Source organism: Ursus maritimus, unplaced genomic scaffold, assembly GCF_017311325.1.
Source record: "Ursus maritimus isolate PB19 unplaced genomic scaffold, ASM1731132v1 scaffold_20, whole genome shotgun sequence".
NCBI lineage: Eukaryota > Metazoa > Chordata > Mammalia > Carnivora > Ursidae > Ursus > Ursus maritimus.
In genome coordinates this window covers 31,536,031-31,544,222 of record NW_024424453.1, presented here as the reverse complement: position 1 = coordinate 31,544,222, position 8,192 = coordinate 31,536,031, and the positions used below count along the sequence as shown (strand labels likewise).

At 37.2% G+C, this 8,192-nt stretch overlaps 1 non-coding gene across 1 annotated transcript; it reads right to left on the bottom strand.

The window, feature by feature from the left end:
• Positions 1 to 6,704: 6,704 nt before the first annotated feature.
• LOC121104314 lies at positions 6,705 to 6,811 on the bottom strand. Its single transcript, XR_005836611.1, has one exon. It is a non-coding gene; the product is annotated as a U6 spliceosomal RNA (small nuclear RNA).
• Between the last annotated feature and the right edge of the window lie 1,381 nt (positions 6,812 to 8,192).

The window sequence follows — 8,192 nt, the reverse complement described above, 5'->3', positions numbered from 1 at the left end:
TTCATTGACATCTAGATATGTGTTATTCAAATTGGCCTTATCATTTGTAATAGTGCTTTTTTCCCATCTCATGTTATTGTTATTCTTTCTTTTAACTAATTTTATTGATTTATTATTTATTTATTTATTTAAAAGAGAGAGCACAAGCAGAGGGAGTGGCAGGCAGAGGGAGAAGCAGGCTCTCCACCGAGCAGGGAGCCCCATGCGGGACTTGATCTCAGGTATCTGGGACCGTGACCTAAGCCGAAGGTAGACACTTAACCAACTGAGCTACCCAGGCAGCCCTTAACTAATAATTTCAAGTACACTTAATATTTTGTTTATATCTGGTTGTATTATCTGAAGTTTTGAGGCTCTCATTTTGGTATTTGCGGTTTCTGAAGACTCTTGCTCATGATGGATCGGTTTTTGTGTTCATGTTGCTTTTACATTTATTTTCTAATTTTGAGTTTGTACTTATGTTGGGCAGTGTTTTATCTGTTGGAATCATGCGAGCTCTAGGTCAAGCATGTTTCTCCTGAAGATGATTTGTGTTGGGTTTTGCCAGAAATCCCAGGGTTGTTTTTAAACTGAGACGACATTTTATGATAATTTCTTAAGTTGGGAATCCAGGATCATGCATTGTACATTTGAACCCCTATCCTGTATGAGAGCAGAGGTTTGCCTATCAATTCTCAAGTGAGACATTCCTTTTTCCCACACAGGGCCCAGGGCAACACAGATAAGTTCCTTGGAATATCCTTCTTTTCTGGAAAGAGTTGTTCTTTTCTAATGCCCCTTTTCCCCCCCAAGAGAGTAGCTCTCTGAGAGTCTTGGTTTATGTAGGGGTGTTATTCCAACCCTTGCACAGGCCCAACATCTTGTCTCCCTGTCCTTGAGGGTCATTACATTTTAAGCTCCTTCGTTTTTTTAATTGGCAAATGATGCCAGAGTGAAGGTACCCTCTGCTTTTCAGTTTCTTTCTGGTTTTGCCTGGAGATTCCTCCTTCTTTAAGCTCAGGCACAGAATTAAAAGATTAGTATACTTCACCAACATTTCTGGTTGCTTTTCAGTGAGAGGTCCTCTCCTCCAATATACCTTGCACATAATATTAACGGAATTGAATATCTGCCACACAGTATTAATTTCTTCTGCTGCTTAAAATGTAACTTTAATTTTTAACAAGATTCTATAGGTACACAGATTAAAAATCAATTGGTTCTGCTAAGGTAGCTACAAAGGACAGAATTTTCTTGCCCTTTACGTCCTCAGTTCAAGCTCCCCACAGGCAATCACATCCAACTCTTTCATATAATTTTCTTACCCATGTCTGTCTTAATGCTTTATTTTTAGATACACCCTATTGAATTTCTGCTACAGGCTTTCTTTTTTTTTTTTTTTAAGATTTTATTTATTTATTCGACAAAGATAGAGACAGCCAGCGAGAGAGGGAACACAAGCAGGGGGAGTGGGAGAGGAAGAAGCAGGCTCATAGCGGAGGAGCTTGATGTGGGGCTTGATCCCATAACGCTGGAATCACGCCCTGAGCTGAAGGCAGACGCTTAACTGCTGTGCCACCCAGGTGCCCCTGCTACAGGCTTTCTTGATCACATATCCATGCCCCTTCTCTTCATTCTCCAAATAATTACATCTTTTTAAATGAGATCAACATGCAGGGTTTATATTACTACAATGATGTAAATATTATTCCTGGCAGAACCATGTCACATACATGTCATAACCCGATTGTTTCTTGGGGGAGTAAACAGTCACTTCTATTTTTTGTTTTGTTTGATAGTCATTTATACACATGTCCCTATTTTATTGCCAAATGCTGTGAGAAGTGTAATGCTTCTCTCAATGTATTCAAACATACGAGTTATTCTATCAGTTTTCTCTCTCCACATCTCTCCTGGAGCCCCCTACCCTTGGTTCTAGTCTAGTCGAGACTGCTTATTGTTTGCTGCAGAACTGTCACCTGAGAATCACAGGGGACAAATTGAAGGGTGATGATTGTCCAGAGTGGGAATAGCGGAGGGTGTTTGAGTTACACAGGTGTATACACTTATCAGATCTTGGCAAACGAGTGCTCAATTTGTGTATTTCATTGTGTGCAAATTTTGTTTCAAAAAGACAAAAGCATAAACAAATACTCAACTTTGTTAATGGCACATTGGTTGAAGTATTTAGGGGGAAGTGTACTGATGTCTGTAACTTTGAAATAGGTCCAGAAAATGAGATGGATAAGTGGATGGATGGGTAAAAGGATGGATATGGGCGTTGAAACAAATAGAGTAAACGTTAATGGTAAAGTCTAGATGAGGGTATAGTGTAAAATTCACTGTTAAAATTCCTTCAACTCTGCTGAATGATTGAACATTTTTATAATAAAATATTGGAGGAAAAAAGAGTGAAGATAGTAAAATGAGTTAGTCTGTGTAGGGGTCTAAACAGGCTCTCAAGATGGATGTATCAATTAGAGCAGCACTGGTAAGGAGCTAAGGAAGGATGAATGAAAATGTCAGCTTAGCTGCTTGCCTTTGCACTCTAACTTTACAGGGTCTGTCTCAAATATATCCAAATTCAAAGGAACTGCTAGGTTTGCCTGGCTCTTTCCAGGGAGTCAGCGGAGCTTACACGGGAGGAGGAGAGCAGAAATCCCAGAGGCAGGAGCTCTTCATGAATGTGTGTGCCCACAGCAAACACTTCTGCCCTTGAGTGTCCACTTCCCTAGAGGATCAGAGCTTTTATCCAGCCTCAGGGCAGAAGATTCTTTGACTTAGGAAAGTTGTCACGCTGACAGCTTTGTTTTTACCAGTGACATAGACAGTCATTGACATAATCATACCAAATAAGCAGGGTGTTCAGAAGGCAATTACAGAGGGCTCTGGGTTGCTATGGTGACAGACCAGCCAGCCAGACCTGATCTCTCTCCTCCCAACTTCTTATTAAAATAGCTTTAAAAAAACAGAAAAAGATAAAAACTAGCAGGCACACTGGAAAATGAAGATAAGAGATGTCAGAACTGGAGTGGAATTTCTTCAGAACACACCATTGTAGGATGATCGAGGATTATCATCTTAGATCACTCACCTTCTTGTCCACGTTATGCAAACAGACAGTTCGGGGCCCCTCAGAGAATTGAGGAAGGCTTTGAGTGATGCCTTCCTAAACGTGGGACACAGGAGTTCACTGGAAAACAGTGACTCTTACTCCAAAACCCAGCCTCCTGGTGCTTTCTTTCTATAGTCACTGAGAGATTAATATTCCTAGCCACAAACATGACAGGAGTAGAAGATGGGCAGAGGTTCATTATGCCCTAGGATTCTTTGTCATTGAAGAACTTCACCAAACAGTTGCAGAGGGAGGCGGGGCTCTGGGGAGCAGCGCTCGCATAGAACTTAATGCTCCACATACTACAGTTCACGGAAACAAAAGCTGCGAGCATCTGAGTTAGCGGGAGAGATCTCCAGCTGTTGGGTCAAGTGAACAGCCGTCTCAGGCCAGCAGACTCATGTTAAAGGAATACTGTTAGACTCTGCTAATGAAATTAGTGGCTGTCCAGGTTTACCTGACTTTCTTATCTAGGTCTGAGATGAGGAGGTGCCAGCACTGGAGAGGACAGTGAGAAGAGCTAAGGACATCCCATGTTGCCGCCAGATTCTAAGTAGAAGTCTATTCGAAGTAAGTAAACAGAAAAACTCTATGGATACTATACAAAGAATGCAGCATAGGATAACAAACGCTCTGTTGATGACTGAGAAGAGCAAATAACTGAAAATGATTTTTTTCACAGAAAAAGAACATATTATTATTATTATTTTAGATTTTATTTTTATTTATTTTTTGATTTATTTATTCGTTTTAGAGGTGGGGGAGGGACAGAGGTAAATGGAAAGAGAGAATCTCAAGCAAACTCCCCACTGAGGACAGAGTTCAACACGGTCCTTAATCTTATGACCCTGAGATCATGACCTGAGCTGAAATCAAGAGTGGGACATGGGGGCACCTGGGTGGCGCAGGTTAAGTGTCTGCCTTCCACTCAGGTCATGATCCCGGAGTCCTGGGATCGAGCCCCACATCAGGTTCCTTGCTCAGTGGGGAATGTGTTTCTCCCTCTGCCCCCTTCCTTTCTCCCTGCTTGTGTTCTCTCTCTCTCTCAAATAAAATCTTAAAAAAAAAAAAAAAAAGAATAGGATGCTTAGGGGCACCTGGGTAGCTTGGTCAGTTAAGCCTCCGACTCTTGGTTTTGGCTCAGGTCATGCTCTCAGGGTCCTGGGATCAAGCCCTTCATTGGGCTCCCTGCTCAGCTGGGAGTCTGCTTCCCCTCCCTGTATCCCTCTGCCTCTGACCCTCCCCCCAATCCCCTTGTGCTCTCTCTCTCAAATAAATAAACACATGTTTAAAGAAGAGTCAGATACTTAAACAACTGAGCCCCCTAGGTGCCCCCAAAAAAGAACATTTTAGAAGTCAGTTATTGGTTTCTTTCCTAAAAGATGAAAAAAATAAAATCTCTACAACACAAAAGTTGAGGAACATGTTAAATTGAGGGTAGAAATGCAAAATGTTCTGGCTTACTTAAAGAAATAATGGATAAAAATCTGGAATATGATAGCGTATTTTTAGAGCGGTGACAGTCAAAGGCTGAAAACTCTGTCATGTTGTAGGAAACATGGAACATTTTCAGAATATAGAGGAGAAAATTGAAGAAAAGAAACTGATCAGGAAGATGATAGATGGGAAAGAATAGTAGAGATTTTGTTTTAATAAATTAAATGAGAAAAACAAAGACATAGCATTGGCTGACAGTGAAGAAAAACTATCTAGAGCTAAATAAAACCTTAAATTCAAAATTTGAAAAGGCTCTGTCTTGTTCTTGGTAAAGTTAACAAAATATTCAACATGTAGGAATATCCTGGCAAAAGTTTTAATATCAAAAGAGGAAGAAGGAAATTTTGTAAAAAACAAATTAGAAGTATCCAGGTTGAAAAGGAGTGTTAAGTGTAAAAACAAACTAAAACATTAAGCCCCCTTCAGATTATTTCTCCATGGTATTTAATCACAGAAGACAATGGAATAATATCGCCCATCTTTTACGGGGGAAATAAAATGACGTAAAAATTCTACATTTTGTCAAATGTTTTGGGTGTTCAAAAGTCAGAGATATCCTGAGATAAGAAAGAACTCTGAAAAGTAATAATTATTCTTCCTTTCTTAAGAAAAATTCTCAATTATGTATTCCAGTTAATTGAATAAATCCAAGTCTGAAGAAAGAGCTCTGGTTCTGCTCTGTTGCTATAAACCTCCTACCGCCTGTTCTCACGGTTACAATGAAACAATTTGCACAAAATACAAAAACAACTCCTTGAGATCTGAAAGGTGAACAAAAGGATGCAGGTTTTGGAGAGGAATTAAATCATGTAGGGTTGTATTTGTGTTCACCTTTTTTTTTTTTTTTTTTTTTTTTTGGTTCCTCTCTTAAAGCTTTGTTTTAAGGGCAGGCTCCCTTTCATGCAAAGGCAAGATGGTCACAGCAGCCCTGGCAGCTAAATCTCTGCTAGAAACCTTGTCTTTCTGGCCAGGAACCAAAAAACGTAGACCCTGTGGGCCAGATTGCATGGGGAGACACAGAGCCCAGGCTAGGTCTGTTTTTTGTAATCCCTTGAGTAGCTGCTTAGAAAAAGAAATTCAGCCAAAGCCAACTGGTAAGTTAGAATGAAATGCTAAATATATTCAAAGAATCAAAGAGAAGGCAAAAAAGTGGAAATGATATTAAAAAAAGAAGAAAAATTAGACCAAGAAAAACTGATAATACAATGGTAGACTAACTCCAAACAAATTATTATTATTATTATATTAAATGTTAATGATTTATTTTGATATTCTAGTAAATATTATGGTAATTATTATATTACCATATTATTATTACATTATTTTATTTATTATTTTAAACGTTAATTATTTTTATTATTATATTAAATTATTGTTATATTAAATGTTAACGGTATAATCACTCCAATTATAAGACAAATATAAACAGAGTGGATAAAAATATGTTCTTCCTGAAAAGGCATACTTTAAATATAAAGACACGTAAAGATTAAAAGTAAATGGATGGGAAAAAGACATGCCATGCAAACTGTGTGCATAAGAAGAACGAAATCATTATTTTAAATATTACATAGAATAGGCTTCAAGACAAGAAAGTTACCAGAAACAAATGGGATATTTCATAATGATAAAAGGAACAGTTTATCAGAAAGACACAACAGTTATAAGTATGCATGTCAACAATAGAATCTCAAAATACATGTAGCGAACATTGACAGAATGAAAGGAAGAAATAGATAATTCCACAATTACAGTATTTTACATATAACACTCCTCTTCCAGAAATTGATAGAACAACTGGACAAAAAAACATTCAGGAGAGCCACAGACTATCTGAACACCACTGTTGACCCCTTTGATGTCACTGATATTTATAGAACACTGCATCCAACAACGGTAGACTATGCATTCTTCACAAACGCACATGGTGTATTCATGACGATAGATCGCGTGCTGGGCCACAAGACAAGTCTCAATAAATTATACAGGATTCAAATCATACAAAGTGTATTCGCTGACCACAATAGAATTAAACTGAAATTAATAATAAAAAGAGATCCAGAAAAACCATGAATACCTGGAAATGAAATAGCATATTTCTTTTTTTTTTTTTTTTAACACGTAATGCTTCCTGAATTTGCATGTCATCCGTGTGCAGGGGCCAAGTTAACCTTCTCTGTGTGGTTGCAACTTTAGTATATGTGCAGCCGAAGTGAGCACATGGAATAGCATATCTCTAAAAGATTCATGGGCCGAAGACAAAATCACAAAGGAAACTAGAAAATACTTTGAACTGAATGATAATGAATTCAAGTTTACAGGAGGCAGAGCAAGCAATCTCAAGAAGGAATCTATAGATTTATACACTTAAGAAAGAAGAAAGATCTAAAATCACAGACTAATATCCCACATTAAGAAACTAGGAAAACAAGAGCAGAGTAAGAATAAAGCAAGTAGAAGGAAGGAAATTACAAAGAGAAGAGAATAAGACATTGAAAGAGAACAGACAATAGAGAAAATTAACAAATCTAAAAGCTGGTCCTTTGAAGAGATCCACAAAATTGATGAACTTTTAATGAGACTGATGAAAGAAAGGGAGAGAACACAAATCACTAATAGCAGGGATGAGGGGGGATTACCAATCACAGATCCTTCAAAAATTAAAAGGAAAATAAGAAAATACTATAAGCATCTTTTTTTTTTTGCCAACACATTAAAAAAACTTAGACAAATGGACAAATTTCTTGGAAAATACAACTTACCAAAAATGACAAAAGATAAAACAGAAAATCTGAATAGCCCTATTATATGTATTAAAGATCAAATTTGTTATCTAAAACTATTGCACTGAGACAAATCTAGGTCCCAGTGGTGTCAATGGTGAAGCCTATGAAAAATTTCATGAAGCAAAAACTTACCTTACACGAATTTTTTTTTTCAGAAAATAGAAGTGATCGCTGCACAACTTATTCTAAGATGCTAGCGTCACCTTTATAACAAAACATTCAAAGAAATTACAAAAAAACCCCTACAGATCAACATCCCTCCTAATCCTAGATATAAAAATCATTAACAAAATATTAGCAAATGGGCAACAAGGGTCAAAAAGTACAAACCTCCAGGAATAAAATAAGTAAGTGATAGGGACAGAGTCTACAGCATGGTGACTGTAGTTAATAATACCGTCTTGTGTATTTGGAAGTTGCTATGAGAGGAGATCTTTGAAGTTCTTATCACAAGAAAAAGAATTTTTTGCAACTGTGCTTATTGTGGCTTATTGTGATGATCATTTTGTAATATATAAAAATATTGAATCATTATATGGTATACCTGAAACTAATATAATCTCCTATGTCAATTATACTTTAGTAAAAAATAAATGGACTCCAACAAGACAGAAGATACATCATGCCTAAGTAGAGTTTATCCTAAGAATGTAAGGTTGATTTAACATTCGCGATGAATCAATATAAATCATTATATTAACAGAATACACTAAAAATCATCTTATTTTTATAGATGATGAAGCATTTGACAAAATTCAACCTCCTTTTTAAAAAGATTTTGTTTATTATTTATTCGACAGCAAGAGAGCACAAGC